Source organism: Scyliorhinus torazame, chromosome 7 (genome assembly GCF_047496885.1).
Source record: "Scyliorhinus torazame isolate Kashiwa2021f chromosome 7, sScyTor2.1, whole genome shotgun sequence".
Taxonomy (NCBI): Eukaryota; Metazoa; Chordata; class Chondrichthyes; order Carcharhiniformes; family Scyliorhinidae; genus Scyliorhinus; species Scyliorhinus torazame.
In genome coordinates this window covers 33,827,633-33,844,196 of record NC_092713.1, presented here as the reverse complement: position 1 = coordinate 33,844,196, position 16,564 = coordinate 33,827,633, and the positions used below count along the sequence as shown (strand labels likewise).

General features: G+C 48.7%; 1 protein-coding gene across 7 annotated transcripts in view; it reads left to right on the top strand.

The window, feature by feature from the left end:
• The window catches only part of bcar3 (BCAR3 adaptor protein, NSP family member), a 335,071-nt gene that overhangs the window by 282,910 nt on the left and 35,597 nt on the right, over positions 1–16,564 (top strand). The gene's annotated exons all lie outside the window — the stretch shown is intronic.

Genomic DNA, 16,564 nt, shown 5'->3' with positions numbered 1-16,564 from the left:
CAATTTCCTGTACCGGCCTCCCCGAACAGGCGCCGGAATGTGGCGACTAGGGGCTTTTCACAGTAACTTCAGTGAAGCCGACTTGTGACAAGCGATTATTTATTTATTTAGGTCTGACAGAGCCACCTCTGGCTTTCCCCAGCCCAAACCCCCCCCCCCCCCCCCCCCCCCACGCGGCCTTGTCCACCCCAGCCTAAAACTGAATTGAGAAATGACGAGGTGCTGAAACCCCTGGTTGAATTACAGAGTCTGAGTCGGTTTCATGTCAGTTTCTGTCAACAGATCCCAGCCCCACAGAGAAAATAAAATGACCCTCTTAATGACCCCCTCCTCCCCCCCCCCCCCGCCCCCCACATGGGATTTGAGGTTTGAAAGCTCCGTGCGAGTGGGCGATATGAAGGACAGGCTGGATTTTAGTTTACAGATTGGCCGGAAGGGAGAGTCCCAGTTCAGTGGTCAGATGTAAACTCACATAATGACCCTGGACCAGTGGGGGAAATTTTTCCCCAGGACAGATTGCCCGATAGTGCTGCTCTGTGGAGGATGTGCAGCTTTCCCCAGTACATTCACTACTTCATAGTGAGGCCAATATTGGAATATTGTGTACCTGGTAGATATGGTAGACACTGTTCACCAGTGTTGGAGGGAATGGAGGGAATGTATGTTTGTGGATGGGATGCCAATCAAGTGGGCTGCTTTGTCCTGGATGCTGTTGAACATCTTGAGTGTTGTTGGAGCTGCACTCATAGAAACACAGAAAATAGGAGCAGGAGGAGGCCATTCCGCCCTTCGAGCCTGCTCTGGTATTCATTATGATCATGGCTGATCACCCAACTCCATCGCTGGTTCCCCCTTTGATCCCTTTTGCCCTTTCATCCTGGCAAGCGGAGAGTATTCCATCACACTCCTAACTTGTGCCTTGTAGACAGACTCTGGGGAGTCAGGAGGTGAGTTACTCTCTGCAGAATCTTCGCCCTCTGACCTGCTCTTGTAGCCATAGTATTTATACAGCTAGTCCAGTCAGTGGTAACCCCCATAGTGGGGTTTTCAGCAATGGTAATACCATTGAATGTCAAGTGGTAATGGTTAGATTCTCTCTATTGGACATAGTCATTGCCTGACACTCATATGGTGCAACTGTTACCTGTAACTTATCAACCCAAGTCTGAGCATTCTTCTCTAGGTCTTGCTGCATGCAGACACAGACAACTTCAGTATATGAGGAATTGCAAATGGTACTGAACAATGTGAAATATCAGTGAAAATCTCTACTTCTGACTATATGGAAAAGTACTGATGAAGCAGCTGAAGATGGTTGGGCCTAGGACACCACCCTGAGGCACTCCTGCAGTGATGACCTGGGACTGAGATGATTGACCTCCAACCGCCACAACCATCTTCCTTTGTGCCAGGCATGACTCCAATCAGTGGAGAGTTAACCACCCAATCCCCCTCAACATTAATTTTAACAGTGCTCCTTGATGCCACACTAGGTCAAAGGCCTCGATTGGGTCACCCCTCAACCCTCTCTTTGCTAGAGAAAGGAGCTGAGCCGTTCCAATTTTTCCTACTAGTCATAACCACTCAGTTCTGCTATCATCCTTGTTGGAATCATTTCCCAATCCTTCACACCATTGCCCCCTTTTCGGGGAAACTTTTCTTCCGGTTCAATATCCCAGCCTGCAACTCTGGATTGCTGTTTGTCTAACATGGCCACCGCTCTTCAATCCTCTGGGATTCTCTTCCCAGGCCATTTCATTTTGTATTCCACGCTCTGCATTTGAAAGCCCCCTGAAGGGATGTGAACACGTTACACCAGAGGCTCCATTACAGATTGCTTGCTGCTTTGCTGCTACTGATCCCGTTTAATTGTTTGCGCAAACTTGCTTCACCCTACCTTTTTCAAGAAAACTAAAATCTTAAATCCTCAATGACAGAGGATGGACATCACAAAATGTTTGTCTAATTTCCCCCTAAGTGCATCTATAATATTTGCTTCAACTGGGGCTGGTTTAGCACCGTGGCTTAAACAGCTGCCTTGTAAGGCAGAACAAGGCCAGCAGCGCGGGTTCAATTCCCATATCGGCCTCCCCGAACAGGTGCCGGAATGTGGCGACTAGGGGCTTTTCACAGTAACTTCATTGAAGCCTACGTGTGACAATAAGCAATTATTGTTAGCCTGTGGTAGCGAGTTCCACATTCTGACCACTCTCTGGGTCAAGAGGTTTCTTCTGAATACCTATTGGGTTTCCTGGTGATTATTTTCTGTTGATGACCTCGAGTTCTGGTTCTTCCCCACAAGAGAAAACAATCTCCCTGTATCCACTCTATCGAAATCTTTCAGAATTTTAAACACCTCTATTAGGTCACCCCTCAGCCTCCTGATGGGTGTTATATAAACCATTAAAAAAAAATGTTAAAACGCTGGTGTTAAAATAATGCAGATCAGGCGATCTCCTGGAGCACACTTTAAAAAAAAATTTAGAGTACTCAATTCATTTTTCCAATTAAGGGGCAATTTAGCGTGGCCAATCAACCTACCTTGCACATCTTTGGGTTGTGGGGGCGAAACCCACGCAAACACGGGGAGAATGTGCGAACTCCACACGGACAGTGACCCAGAGCCGGGATCAAGCCTGGGACCTCGGCGCCGTGAGGCAGCAGTGCTAACCACTGCGCCACCGTGCTGCCCTCTGGAGCACACACCTGATGGGTAAAGAGTGTGAGGCACCCGAGCTCTCTGATGCTGTGTTTCAGATGTATTTTGTCTGTCATTCAGATTCACCTGCATTTGTAGATGGAGCAAACAGTCATTACAGACAGCTGGAGCTCCATCAAAAGCAGTGTGTAGTGCGGCTACTTAATCACATGTTATTATTGGGAAAATACAGAAGGGCTCGAGTCATTTGCTCAGATTTACAACAGCTGGACCATTTTAATTTTGCTTTGATCTCCGTGTTCCCACTCTGCTTTGATCCTAACAGCAATGGATTCTAACCTTATTTTCCATTTACACTGTAACTGAGTCACACTCCTGGAAGAGGATTGGGGACATATCATGATTGTCAGTGGAAATGAATGTCGAAATGTGAAACTGGCTGATGACTTGGGTATCATCCAGTTTATAATGATGCACATCTACCCCCAAGTCTGTTAAAAGTTAATGAACTCGGGGCTTTGGGTGTAATATGTTGGCATGGATAGAGGATTAGCTAACTAACAGGAAACCGAGAGTCAGAATAAAAGGGTCTTTGGCAAATTGTAACTAGTGGAGTGCCATAGGAATCACTGCTGGGGCCTCAACTATTTATGATCTATATTAATGACTTGATGCAGGAAATGATTACTGTAGCCAAATTTGCTGAAAATACAATGATAGGCAGGAAAACAAGTTGTGAGGAAGATACAAAGAGTCTGCCGAGGGATATGGGTAGGTTAAGTGATTGGCTACAAATTTGGCAGATGGAATAAAATGTGAGGTTGTCCACTCCGGTAGGACGAACAGAAAAGCGGAATATTATTTGAATGGAGAGAGACTGCAGAAAGCTGTGAGTCAGAGAGATCTGGGTGTCCTCATACTCGAATCGCAAAATGATAGCATGCAGGTACAGCAAGTCATTCAGAAGGCAAATGGAATGTTGACCTTCATTGCACGGGCGATGGATTATAAAAGTAGGCAAGTCTTGCTACCGCAGTACAGGGAATTGATGCGATTCCACCTGGAATACTATGTACAGTTTTGATCTCCTTGTTTAAGGAGAGATACATTGATTTGGAAGCAGTTCAAGTGAAGGTTCGCTGAGCTGATTCCTGGATAAAGGGGTTGGCTTATAAAGGGAAGGTTGAGCAGCTTGGGCCTATTTTCACTGGAGTTTGGAAGAATGAGAGGTCAATCTTGTTGGATCATACAAGATTCTCAGGGGGTTCGACAGGGCAGATGCTGGGAGAATGTTTCCTCTTGTGTGTGAGGGAACCCTCGAACCATGGGGCATGCTTTAAAAATAAGAGGCTTCCCATTTAGGATGGAGATGAGGAGGAATTTCTTCTCTCAGGGGCCATTGGACCCAGAGAGCAGTGGAGGATGAGTCATTGAATATATTCAAGGTTGAGTGAGACAGATTTTTGATTGTCAAGGGGGAGACAGGAAAGAGGAGTTAAGGGTTATGGGGGACAGGGCAACAGGTCGGCTGGAGGCCACGACAGATCAGCCACGATCTTTTCAAATGGCAGAGCAGGTTCGATGGGTCAAATGGCCCACTCCTCCTATTTCGTATGATCTTACGTTTTTGCAACAACATTCCCAAGAACACTGGCACACTGATATATTTGAGGTGTACTGGGCTACATGTACAAAATAGTATTTTTATTTATTTATTTTTTAAATGCCAGCATTGGGAAATGCTACATAATACGTTACATTACATGAATGGAGAGCAAGACTAGACTCTGACCTATGGATCGAGCACGTGTGTGGAGTTGAAGGGCTGAATGGCCAGTTCACCTGTTGTAACACTGATTCTCTTTAGAATGTATAAATCAGTGCCGCCTTGTCACAGTGAGTGACAGGACTGCTCTGATACATAAACTAATGTGACGGCTCTCCGGCTCCAACCTTACACATTTATCCAGCAGATTGTGATGTTTGATCTATTCCATGGAAGGGTGAAGGCTTTTAATTAGAGCAGCAAATGGTATCAAAAGACACAGATAATAGAACCACAGGAAATTGTAAGCACTAAATCAATATGGGCAAACATCAATTAGAACACCACTTGTACATGTGATTAAATTAATACCCACTCTCTGATGCTGGCTAGGAAACACCTGATTAAATGTTCACACTGGTGTCTCCCCCAGGGCTCAGTGAGTCAATGCAGTAAGGAACAGGTCTGTACTGAGTCACTTGTCCTTCCACCGCCGCCAGTGCTACCAATGTTCACCACATCATCTCTGGGTGAGGGATAAAATAAAAATCTGCCTGTATTTCCACTCCTGTAGCTGCTTAGTGAGCCCTCCTGTGAGTAAGTGCGTGTGGGGCGTTGGCCGAATATAGAATTGAGTTTGGATGTGATGCTCCCCAAAGAAATTAATTGAAGTTGCAACATTGAAATGAGCCGCTCGGTTCAAGCAGCCTTTCTTAGCAATTAGGCCCCGCCCACCACTGTTTCCATACCACTTTAACCTTTTATTCTTTATTTTTCTAAATTTTATTCCTTTCTCAGAGTTACAAAGCCAATGCGCAGACTGGACAGGACAAACCCCTTATCCATCTCCTTGCTTGTTCCAAAAAACAATTCAAGTTGAACTCAATTCATGGTCCCCACAATACTAGATCCAAACTGACAAGTGCAGGCATTACACCTGATCTCGGGCTTGATCCTACACGCAATCCTTTATTCTTTAGCCACTCATCTGATCTAACCTTAAATGTTGACCGTTTCTGCCTCAACCACTAATCCTGGAATTAATTCCAGAGCGTCACATCTCTGTGTGAGGACGTTGCCTCTTCTCGTCACAAAACCACAGAATCGTTACGGTGCAGAAGGAGGGCATTTGGCCCATCATGTTGGCACTGCCTCTCCAAACGAGCATCGTGACTCAGTGCCATTCCCCTGCTTTTTCCCCGTCCCCCTGCTCATTGTTTCTATTCAAATTATCGTCTAATCACCTGGATTGTCTCGATTGAACCTGCCTCCACCACACTTCCAGGCCGTGCATTCCACACCGAACCGCTCGCTGTGTGAGAAAGATTTTTCTCACATCACATTTGCTTCTTTTGCAAATCACCTGAAATCTGAGCCCACTCATTCCTGATCCTTTCCCGAGCTGGAACACTTCGTTCAAAACCTTTATCCACGGCTTTTAGACTTCTCAACTTTAATGTGTCACCCAGTTAATTATCTATGTTGTTCTTAAAAAAAACCCCAGAGAAATGGAGAGGGGCCTAATCTGTGGTTACTGAACAGACAGCAGTCAAACCCGGGCAACTTGATGGCGAACTTGATGATGCCCTAGACGGGCAGCACGGTAGCATTGTGGATAGCACAATTGCTTCACAGCTCCAGGGTCCCAGGTTCGATTCCGGCTTGGGTCGCTGTCTGTGCGGAGTCTGCACGTCCTCCCCGTGTCTGCGTGGGTTTCATCTGGGTGCTCCGGTTTCCTCCCACAGTCCAAAGATGTGCAGGTTAGGTGAATTGGCCAATGATAAATTGCCCTTAATGTCCAAAATTGCCCTTGGTGCTGGGTGGAGGTGTTGAGTTTGGGTAGGGTGCTCTTTCCAGGAGCCGGTGCAGACTCGAGGGGCCGAATGGCCTCCTTCTGCACTGTAAATTCAATGATAATCTATGATTAATCTAGGACAAAGGTTCGGCACAACATCGTGGGCCGAAGGGCCTGTTCTGTGCTGTATTTTCTATGCTCTATGCTATGCTATGCTAACATCCTAAAGAATCTCAAATCATCGAATGGTTACAACACAGAAAGAGACCATTCAGCCCATCATGTCTGTGTTGTCTCTTTGGAAGAGCGACTCACCTAGTCCCCTTGGCCCTCCTTTTACCTGTAACCCTTCAAATCCTTTCTCTTCGCATAATTATCCCATCCTTTTTTGAAAGCCCTGAATCTGCCTCTCCCACACTCTCCAGCTGTGTATTTCAGATCCTAACCTTTCACTATGAGGAAAGGTTTTTTTCTCATGTCTTTTGTCAATGACTTCGAAGAGCTGTCCTCATTGATTTTATTCAGCCCGTGACCAGGGGACTTTCACAAGAATGCATTCACTGATCCGTCACAAATGTCGCTGATCAGACTATTGCCCATGTTCCAAAGCTTGGCACTTACTCGGGGAGTGTAACCTGTACTTCAACGCTCCTTAGTAACTGAGCTGACTGGTTTATTCCATTCTCACTCAGACTCCTTCCCTCTAATAGAGCCACCGACCTTCCAGTGTCTTAATCTGGGGCAATCCATCAATGTCACAACATTCAGAGGCTGCATTGGCCCTTGTGATAAGGTGTTCTTGAGCTTAAAAACAAATTGTCACTGGGGCTGTGATGCACGATCAATAACTACTAAAACGAGGTTGTAGTGCAACTGAAGGCTTTAATAAGCTAGAAGGATTCCCCAGCAGCTCAGGTACAGAATAAGGGTTGCTGGGACGGCACTAGTTCTTATACCCCGCCTATCGGGGCTGAGCTACCATACTCTACAGCCAATGGTAAAACCCCTTGGTTTAACCAATGGTACTTCAGCCTCTCATGTACCGTAATACCTGATAATGCCACATTCACCTCTGTTAAAAAAGGAGTCTGGTGGGAGTGGTGGCCAGCAACTACAAAATGTAACAACATGGTATAATCAGTTATCGAGGTACCGTGATACCTCCTTACAGTGTTTAGTGATTATTTACAAGTATGGCAGACATGTGCACTCAGTGTTTAATATTTACAGATCAGTTAAAATGTTGTAATCAGTCGGTCGGGTGCCTTGGTCATCCTCTGTGAGCGTCTGAGCCTCGGTGGTGCCTCCGGTGGGGGCTCGGGCGTCTGCGACTCGGGGAGCATGGCTTCGGCCTCCATGGCAGCTTCGTCACCCCTAGACGCCGCTGGTGGGAAAAGCGGCTGACCCGGGAAGGGGGCGCCTGTAGGGGGCGTCGGTGGGTGGGTGGGGTGGCCTAGGCAGGGGCGGCGGGAGGACTGATCCTCCTGTAAGGTGCTGCGGTGGAGGGGGGGGGGGGCGGGGGGGGGCGGACTGGTGGCTGGGATGTACGTGGGGTTCCGGCGGGCGCCAGGTCTCGTAGGGAGACCGTATCTTGTCGGCCGTCAGGGAACGCCACGTAGGCGTATTGGGGGTTAGTGTGTTGCAGATGGACCCTCTCGACCAACGGGTCCGACTTGTGCGCCCGCATGTGTTTTCGGAGCAGGATGTGTCCGGGTGGCGCTAGCCAGGTCGGGAACGCGGTCCCGGAGGAGGACTTCCTGGGAAAGACGAGATGTTCGTGAGGTGTCTGATTGATGGTCGTACAAAGCAGTGACCGGATGGAGTGGAGGGCATCCAGGAGGACTTCTTGCCAGCAGGAGACTGGGAGGTTCCTGGACCGTAGGGCCAGTAGGACGATCTTCCAGACTGTTCCGTTCTCCCTCTCTACCTGTCCGTTACCCCGGGGGTTGTAACTGGTCGTCCAGCTCGAGGCGATGCCCTTGCTGAGCAGGAATTGACGCAGTTCGTCGCTCATAAAGGAGGACCCCCTATCACTGTGTATGTAAGCGGGGAAACTGAACAGTGCAAAGATGCTATGGAGGGCCTTGATGACGGTGGTTGCGGTCATGTCTGGGCAGGGGATGGCGAATGGGAACCGGGATTACTCGTCAATCACGTTCAGGAAATACGTGTTGCGGTCGGTGGAGGGGAGGGGGTCTTTGAAGTTCATGCTGAAGCGTTCAAAGGGACGTGAAGCCTTTGTCAGGTGTACTCTCTCTGGCCGGTAGAAGTGCGGTTTGCACTCCGCGCAGATTTGGCAGTCCCTGGTGACTGTCCTGACCTCCTCGATGGAGTAGGGCAGGTTGCGGGTCTTAACAAAATGGAAAAAGCGAGTGACCCCCGGGTGGCAGAGGTCCTCGTGGAGGGCTCAGAGGCGGTCCACTTGTGCGGTGGCACATGTGCGCGGGACAGGGCGTCAGGAGGCTTGTTTAGCTTCCCGGGACGATACAAGATCTCGTAGTTGTAGGTGGAGAGTTCGATCCTCCACCTCAAGATCTTGTCGTTTTTTATCTTGCCCCGCTGTGCATTATCGAACATGAACGCCACCGACCGTTGGTCAGTGAGGAGAGTGAATCTCCTGCCGGCCAGGTAATGCCTCCAATGTCGCACAGCTTCTACTATGGCCTGGGCCTCCTTCTCGACTGAGGATTGGCAAATTTCGGAAGCATGGAGGATACGGGAGAAGAAGGCCACGGGTCTGCCCGCTTGGTTGAGGGTGGCCGCCAGAGCTACGTCGGACGCATCGCTCTCGACTTGAATGGGGAGGGACTCGTCGATGGCGTGTATCGTGGCCTTTGCAATGTCTGCTTTGATGCGGCTGAAGGCCTGGCGGGCCTCTGTCGACAGGGGGAAAGTTGTGGATTGGATCAGGGGACGGGCTTTGTCTGCATAGTTGGGGACCCACTGGACGTAGTAACTGAAAAACCTTGGCAGCTCTTCAGGGCCTTGGGGGAGTGAGGGAGGGGGAACTCCATAAGGGGGCGCATGCGTTCAGGGTCGGGGCCTATAACTCCATTTCGCACTACGTAGCCGAGGATGGCTAGGCGGTCGGTGCTAAACACGCATTTATATGTATATTAGCGGTCTGGAGAAATTTTCGGAGGTTGGTGTCGTGGTCCTGCTGGTCGTGGCCGCAGATGGTGACATTATCGAGATACGGGAACGTTGCCTGTAAACCGTACCGGTCAACGATTCGGTCCATCTCGCGCTGGAAGACCGAGACCCCGTTAGTGGCATCGAAGGGAACCCTTAAGAAGTGATAGAGCCGTCCGTCTGCCTCGAAAGCAGTGTATTTGCAGTCACTAGTGCGGATGGGGAGCTGGTGGTAGGCGGACTTGAGATCCACTGTGGAGAAGACCTTATAATGCGCGATCCTGTTTACCAGGTCGGATATGCGGGGGAGAGGGTACGCGTCCAGCTGCGCAAACCTGTTGATGGTCTGACTGTAGTCGATGACCATCCTATGCTTCTCCCCGGTCTTTACCACCACTACTTGAGCTCTCCAGGGGCTGTTACTGGCTTCAATGACCCCTTCCCTCAGTAGCCTTTGGACCTCTGACCTAATAAAGATCCGGTCCTGGGCACTGTACCGTCTGCTCCTGGTGGCGACGGGTTTGCAATCGGGGTGAGGTTCGCAAACAGGGAAGGCGGGTCGACCTTGAGGGTCGCGAGGCCGCAGACAGTAAGGGGGGGGTATAGGGCCGCCGAATTGGAAGGTCAGACTTTGCAGGTTACACTGAAAGTCAAAACCAGGAGTGTAGCCGCGCAGAGGTGGGGAAGGACATAGCGGCGGAAATTTTTGAATTTTCTTCCCTGGACTGTGAGATTTGCTAGACAAAACCCCTTAATCCCCACTGAGTGGGAACCGGAGGCCAGTGAGACTCTTTGATTTACAGGGTGGATAAGGAGGGAACAGCGCCTTACCGTATCGGCGTGTACAAAGCTCTCCGTGCTCCCAGAGTCGATCAGGCAGGACGTTTCGCGGCCGTTGATGAAGACAGTCGTCGTTGCTGTTAAGAGTGTTCGAGGTCGAGTTTGGTCCAGAGTCACCGTGGCCAGACGCAGTAGTTGTGGATTTTGTTCAGGCAGTGCGTGGTCGGCAGAGCTGGGGTCCTGGGGCCCCATCCAAGATGGCGTCTCCCATTGGTCGCACATGGTGGCCGGGGGTGCACAAAATGGCAGCGCCCATCCTTCCAGCGTGGTTTCCGAGGGACAAGATGGTGACGCCCGGGGTCCGCACGTGGCCCTTGGATATGGGGGTGGCGGCGACCGCTGGCCGCATGGGGCCCGTGGAGAAGTTCGCTGTGGCAGTCCGGAGTCGCCACTGGAGACCGCGGCCACCGCTCGTGCCTGGCAGACCCCCACGAAATGGCCCTTTTTGCCGCATCCCTTGCAGATGGATGTGCGGGCCGGGCAGCGCTGGCGGGGGTGCTTTGCCTGCCCACAAAAGAAACAGCGGGGCCCATCGGGATTGGCAGACCGCCTTACAGCGCAGGACTGCGGGGAAACGGGGAAGGTCTCTGGGTCGGCCGCTGCGGGATTCCACGCTGCCCAGGGGGCTACCGTGCAGTCAGGTATGTAGGCTCGTGCGTTCCTTGAGGCCACGTCCATGGACCCTGCAAGGGCCTGTGCCTCCCTAAGTCCCAGGGTGTCTTTTTCTAAAAGACGCTGGCGGATTAGTGAAGAACTCATACCTGCTACAAAGGCGTCCCGGACTAGGAGTACCGTGTGCTCGCTCGCCAAAACTTGCGGGCAGCCACAGCTTCTGCCCAGCACCAGTAGCGCGCGGTAGAATTCTTCCAACGATTCCCCGAGGGTTTGTCGTCTTGTTGCCAGCAGGTGAGGAGCGTAGACCTGATTTACTGCCCGAATATAGTGTCCTTTTAAAAGTTCGATTGCTGCATCAAAGTCTTCCGCCTCCTCGATGAGGGTGTAGATCTCTGGGCTTACCCTTGAGTGCAGGACGTGCAGTTTCTGCTCCCCCGAGGGTGTGCCTTCAGCCGTCTCCAGGTAGCCTTTAAAACACGCCAGTCAGTGCTTAAAGATCGCCGCTGAGTTCGCCATGTGGGGACTGAGTTGCAGACACTCTGGCTTGATTAGGAGATCCATTCTTTCTACTTAAATCTAGCTTATTAAATTGATGCACGATCAATAACTACTAAAACGAGGTTGTAGTGCAACTGAAGGCTTTAATAAGCTAGAAATATTCCCCATCAGCTCAGGTACAGAATGAGGGCTGCTGAGACAGCACTAGTTCATATACCCCGCCTATCGGAGCGGAGCTACCATACTCTACAGCCAATGGTAAAACCCCTAGGTTTAACCAATGGTACTTCAGCCACTCAGGTACCGTAATACCTGATAATACCACAGGCTGATCCCATTAAGTCCCTGTTTGCATGAACTCTTTACACTTTGTGTATTGCTATGTTCTAGCAACCTGTTAGGGAATATACACCAGGGATTATCTCCTTCCTGTTGCATGTGGAAATGAACCTCTTTCTATCTGATTACGGTTGAACCTTGATGAGGTTGCTCCCTGTGGGAGGTGGGCATGTAACTGTAATTGACTGTTCCCTTGCCCAGCACAAAGTGAATTCTACCAGTGGCCATCGTCAGTTACACTTGCTGTGGGGCAATTCAATAAACGGACTGAAGTACAACGAGATTTGTATAATGCCCTTAATGTAGCAAAGTATCTCAAGGTGCATCACAAGAGCATTATCAATCAGAATGTGACACCAGACCACAAATGGTGTTATTAGGACAGATGACCAAAAGCTTGGTCAAACAGGTAGGTTTTATGGAGTATCTTAAAGTAGGGGAGAGAGGTAGAATGGAGGAAAGGTCACAGAAGGGGATTCCACAGCTTGGGGCTGAGGCACTGGAATGCACAGCCACCAATGGTAGATCATCAGGGACACACAAGAGGCCAGAAGAGCCAGAATTGGTTGCAGGGCCTGGTTCGATGTAGGTCAGCGTGCACAGGGATGATGGGTGAATGAGATCTGAAATTAGGACATGTTTTGGATGAGCTCTGTACAATCCACTAACTTGGATCAATATGACTGACTGGCATTCTTCAGAGTCCCAGTTCCTCGCTATAATAACCCTCCCGAGACTCACGGGGACACATTGATCAATGTCCCCGTCGGACTCGTAGAATACGAGCTTCCCCGCTAGTGGGCGGAGCTCCACCCAGCTGGGGCTCGTAAACCCGCTCTTTAAAAGCCGTCCTGAGTGGGACCGGCACGCCCGGTAGTCCCGACTGGGGTCTTTCAGTTGTAAGCTGCGTTGTGGTCTTTACTGTAAGTTGACTAAATAAATCACACCTTCTCGGGTCTCCTGAGCTTTTATACTCCCTCGCTTTCTGTGTCTGTAAATCTTCAAACTGAACATAAGAACATTAAAAAAAAAATAGGAGCAGCATTACATCATTTGGCCCCTCGAGCTTGTTCCACTGTTCAATATGATTGTGACCAATTTCTTACCTCAACCTCACTTTCCTGCCCACTTCTATATTCCCTTTGGACTCCTGTGAGAAGTCCTAAATCTATTGCTCTCCGTCTTGAATCCACGCAACGATGGAACATCCACAAGCCTCTGGGATGGAAAATTCCAAAGATTCACAATCCTGAGTGAAGACATTTCTCCTCATCACAGCGCTAATCGATCGACTGCTCAACCCGAGGTTGTTTCTTCCTCCCTCCCCCCGGTCTCGTTCCAGCTTCCCCAGACAGGGGGAAACAACCTCCAGGTATCTGCCACGTCAAGCCGGTGTCTAGTCAAGACTGTGGGGTGACCTCATGTTCAAGGTTGTGAAAGGCTAGTTGTAGAGGAGATGTTTCCACCTGTGGGCGAGAGAGTCCAACTGGGGGCCATAAATATACGAATCGCCAATAAAGCCAGTGGGGAATTCAGAAGGAACATTTGAACAAAGTGTGTGGTTAGAATGTGGTTCTGCCTCGGGGAGTGGTTGAGGTGAATTGTCTCGGTGGATTTGGTGGGGAGCTGGATATAGGGGTGAGGAAGGGGCTCAGATGGAGAGGAGCGTCAGAATTTACAGCAGCAGGAGTCAGCTGAACAGTCTGTTTCTGTGCTGCACTTTGCAATAGTTTGAAAAGAATTGAGGCAGCTTACTCTCTTGAATTGTTTTTAAAAATTCTAATGAAGGAGATATTGACTCAACAGACTGTTCTCGCGTCTAATTTTAATTGATTGATTTGAAGTTGGTGAGCGGCTGTGGCAATACCTGGGCACCCCACCCCCTGGAGGTTCCCCTCCAAGCCATTCACCACCCTGACTTGGAAATGTATCGCCGCTCCTTCACTGTCCCTGGGGCAACATCCTGGAATTGCCTCCTAACAGCACAGTGGGTGCACCTACACCTCAGGAACCGCAGCGTTTCAAGAAGGCAGTTCACCACCCCCTTCTGAAGGGCAACTCGGGACAACAGTAAATGCTGGCCTAACCAGCGACGTACAAATCCCGTAAATGAATTTAGAAAATAAATAAATCCGTCTAAATCATTTTTCTTTTACTCTCCGGATGTGGGTGTCCTTGGCAAGGCCAACCTGGTCACCCTTGAAAAGATAATGAGCTGCAGCCCATTCGATGAATTCTGTGCTATCTAGTGGGATTTCCATGTATAACTTGGGCACTGGAGTACCACTGGAGGGCACCACAGTGCCAGGACACCTTCATTGAGTTTAATTCATTCATGGGCATTGGAGTGTCAGGCCTGTGTATGAATGTGGTTTCAGGGTGGCATTCCATTATGTCAATTCCATTATATGTCAATTCAATTCTTCCTTTTCTCTTAAAGAAAATAGAAAACAAAAACTAAGCTCCTTCAAAGAGCCAGGATAGGCCGTTGGACTGAATGGGCACTTACTGCTTAGTAGCATTCAATGATTCAAACTTGTAACCAAACAAAGTGTCACTGTTGGGATACTCTTATCTTTTGTTCACTGTAGGACTCAATATATATCTCACAATGTATCGACCCACTGGGCCATTAGCAGAACGTTCAGTTATGTTTGGTGGTGGTGGTGGGGGATTTGGTGGCTAACTTGTCACTTACCCGTGTCTGGTAGAGTTGCCAAGTCTTATTGAAAGCATTCTTGCAGGTTCGGTTGCTTGACTCCCCATGCCCCATTCTGGGAAGATCCCATGTCCCATCCGGGGACGATCCCGTGTCCCATTCCCATCCCGTGCCCCATTCCAGGGAGATCCTGTGTCCCATGCCCATCCCGTGTCCCGTTCCAGGGAGATTCGTGTCCCGCTTTCATCCCGTGTCCCGTTCTGGGTAGATCCTGTTCTGGGAGACATCTCGGCATTCAAAGTCCAATGAAAGTTCGATTCGCCAGTTAGATGGAAGACCTGCCCATGATGGGCTACTCGTCTGAGGGAGGAAGCGATAAGGGAAGATGGGAATCTGGTACACACAGGGTCAGATAGAAGATGCAATCACAGTTATTTCCATGAGCAAAACTGAACCTTAAAATATTAGGAAAGGAAAGTTGACTTTGTTTTTGCTGATATAGGAGCAGAAGTAGGCCATTCAGCCCTTTGAACCTGCTCCGCCATTCAATCAGATCATGGCTGATCTCTTCCTGGTATCAAATCCACCTCCATGCCTGTTTCTCATATCCCTTTAACCCGTTTATTTTATCAGAAATATATCTATCTCCTTCTTCAAACCATTTAATGACTCAGATCCCACCGCACTATGAGGCAGCGAGTTCCACAAATTCACCACCTTCAGCGAGAAGTGGTTCCTCCTCATCTCAGTTCTAAATCTACCGTATCTCAACCTATATCTGTGACTTCTCGTTCTAGATTTCCCCACAAGGGGGACCATTTGGTCTACGTTTACTTTAGACCCTTTTAGTATTTTATACACCTCGATCAGATCCCCTCTCATCCTTCTAAACTCCAGCGAGTATAAACCCAAACTGTTTAATCTCTCCTCATACATCAACCCCTTCATCCCCGGAATCACTCTGGTGAACTTCCTCTGAACTACCTCCAATGCCACCGCATCCTTTCTGTTTGTCAGTATCTTTGAGTTGCATGCTTCCCAAAAGGCTGGTGACAAAGATAGAATAACTCATGCAAACATTGTGTTATTAGAATAAAAGCAGAGATGGAATGACAAATAGGAATATAGGAACAGGAGAAGGCCATTCAGCCCCTCAAGCCTGTCCTGCCATTCAATGAGATCATGGCTGACCTGTGGCCTGACTCTATATACTTGCCTTTGGCCCATATCCCTTAACACCTTTGCTTAACAAAAATCTGTTTGTCTCAGATTTAAAATTAGCAACTGTTCTAGCTTCAACTGCTGTTTGTGGGAGAGAGTTCCAAACTTCTACCACCCTTTGAGTGAAGAAGTTCTTCCTAACATCTCTCCTCAACGGTCTGGCCCTAATATTTAGACTGTGCCCCCTAGTTTTAGAATCTCAAACCAGTGGAAATAGTTTATCTATATCCTGCCTTTCCCTGTTAATATCTTGAAGACTTTGATCAGATCACTCCTTATCTTCTAAATTCTACCAAAAACAGGTCTAATTTGTAATCTCCCCTGGTAACTTAACCCCTGAAGTCCAGGTATCATTTTTGTAAACCTGCGTCGCACTCCCTCCAAGGCCAAAATATCCTTCCTAAGGTGTGGTGCCCAGAACTGCTCACAGTGACTCCAAGTGGGGTCTAACCAGAGTTTTGTGTAGCCGCAGCATAATACCTGTGTCTTTATACTGCAATCCTCTAGATATAAAGGCTAGCATTGCATTAGCCTTTTTGATTAGTTTCTGCACTTGTTCCTGGCATTTTAAGAATCCATGCACCAGAGCCCCCAAATCTCTTTGGACGTCCACTATACCGAACCTTCCATTTAGAAAGTACTCTATTCTTTTTTGGTCCAAAATGAACCAAGCAGTAATAATACGCCAAACACTGGTCCACTCCGATATTTTGTTCAATTTTTTAAATTTTTATAAATTTAGTGTACCCAATTCATTTTTTTCCAATTAAGGGGCAATTTAGTGTGGCCAATCCACCTAGCCTGCTCATCTTTGAGTTGTGGGGGCGAAACCCACGCAAACACGGGGAGAATGTGCAAACTCCACACGGACAGTGACCCAGAGCCGGGATCATGAATTAGAATCAGTCCTTTTGCTCAATAACAAATCAGGCCACAGACACACACATACACAGATATACACACACATACACAGATATACACACACAGACACACATACACAGATATACACACACAGACACACATACACACACACAGACACAC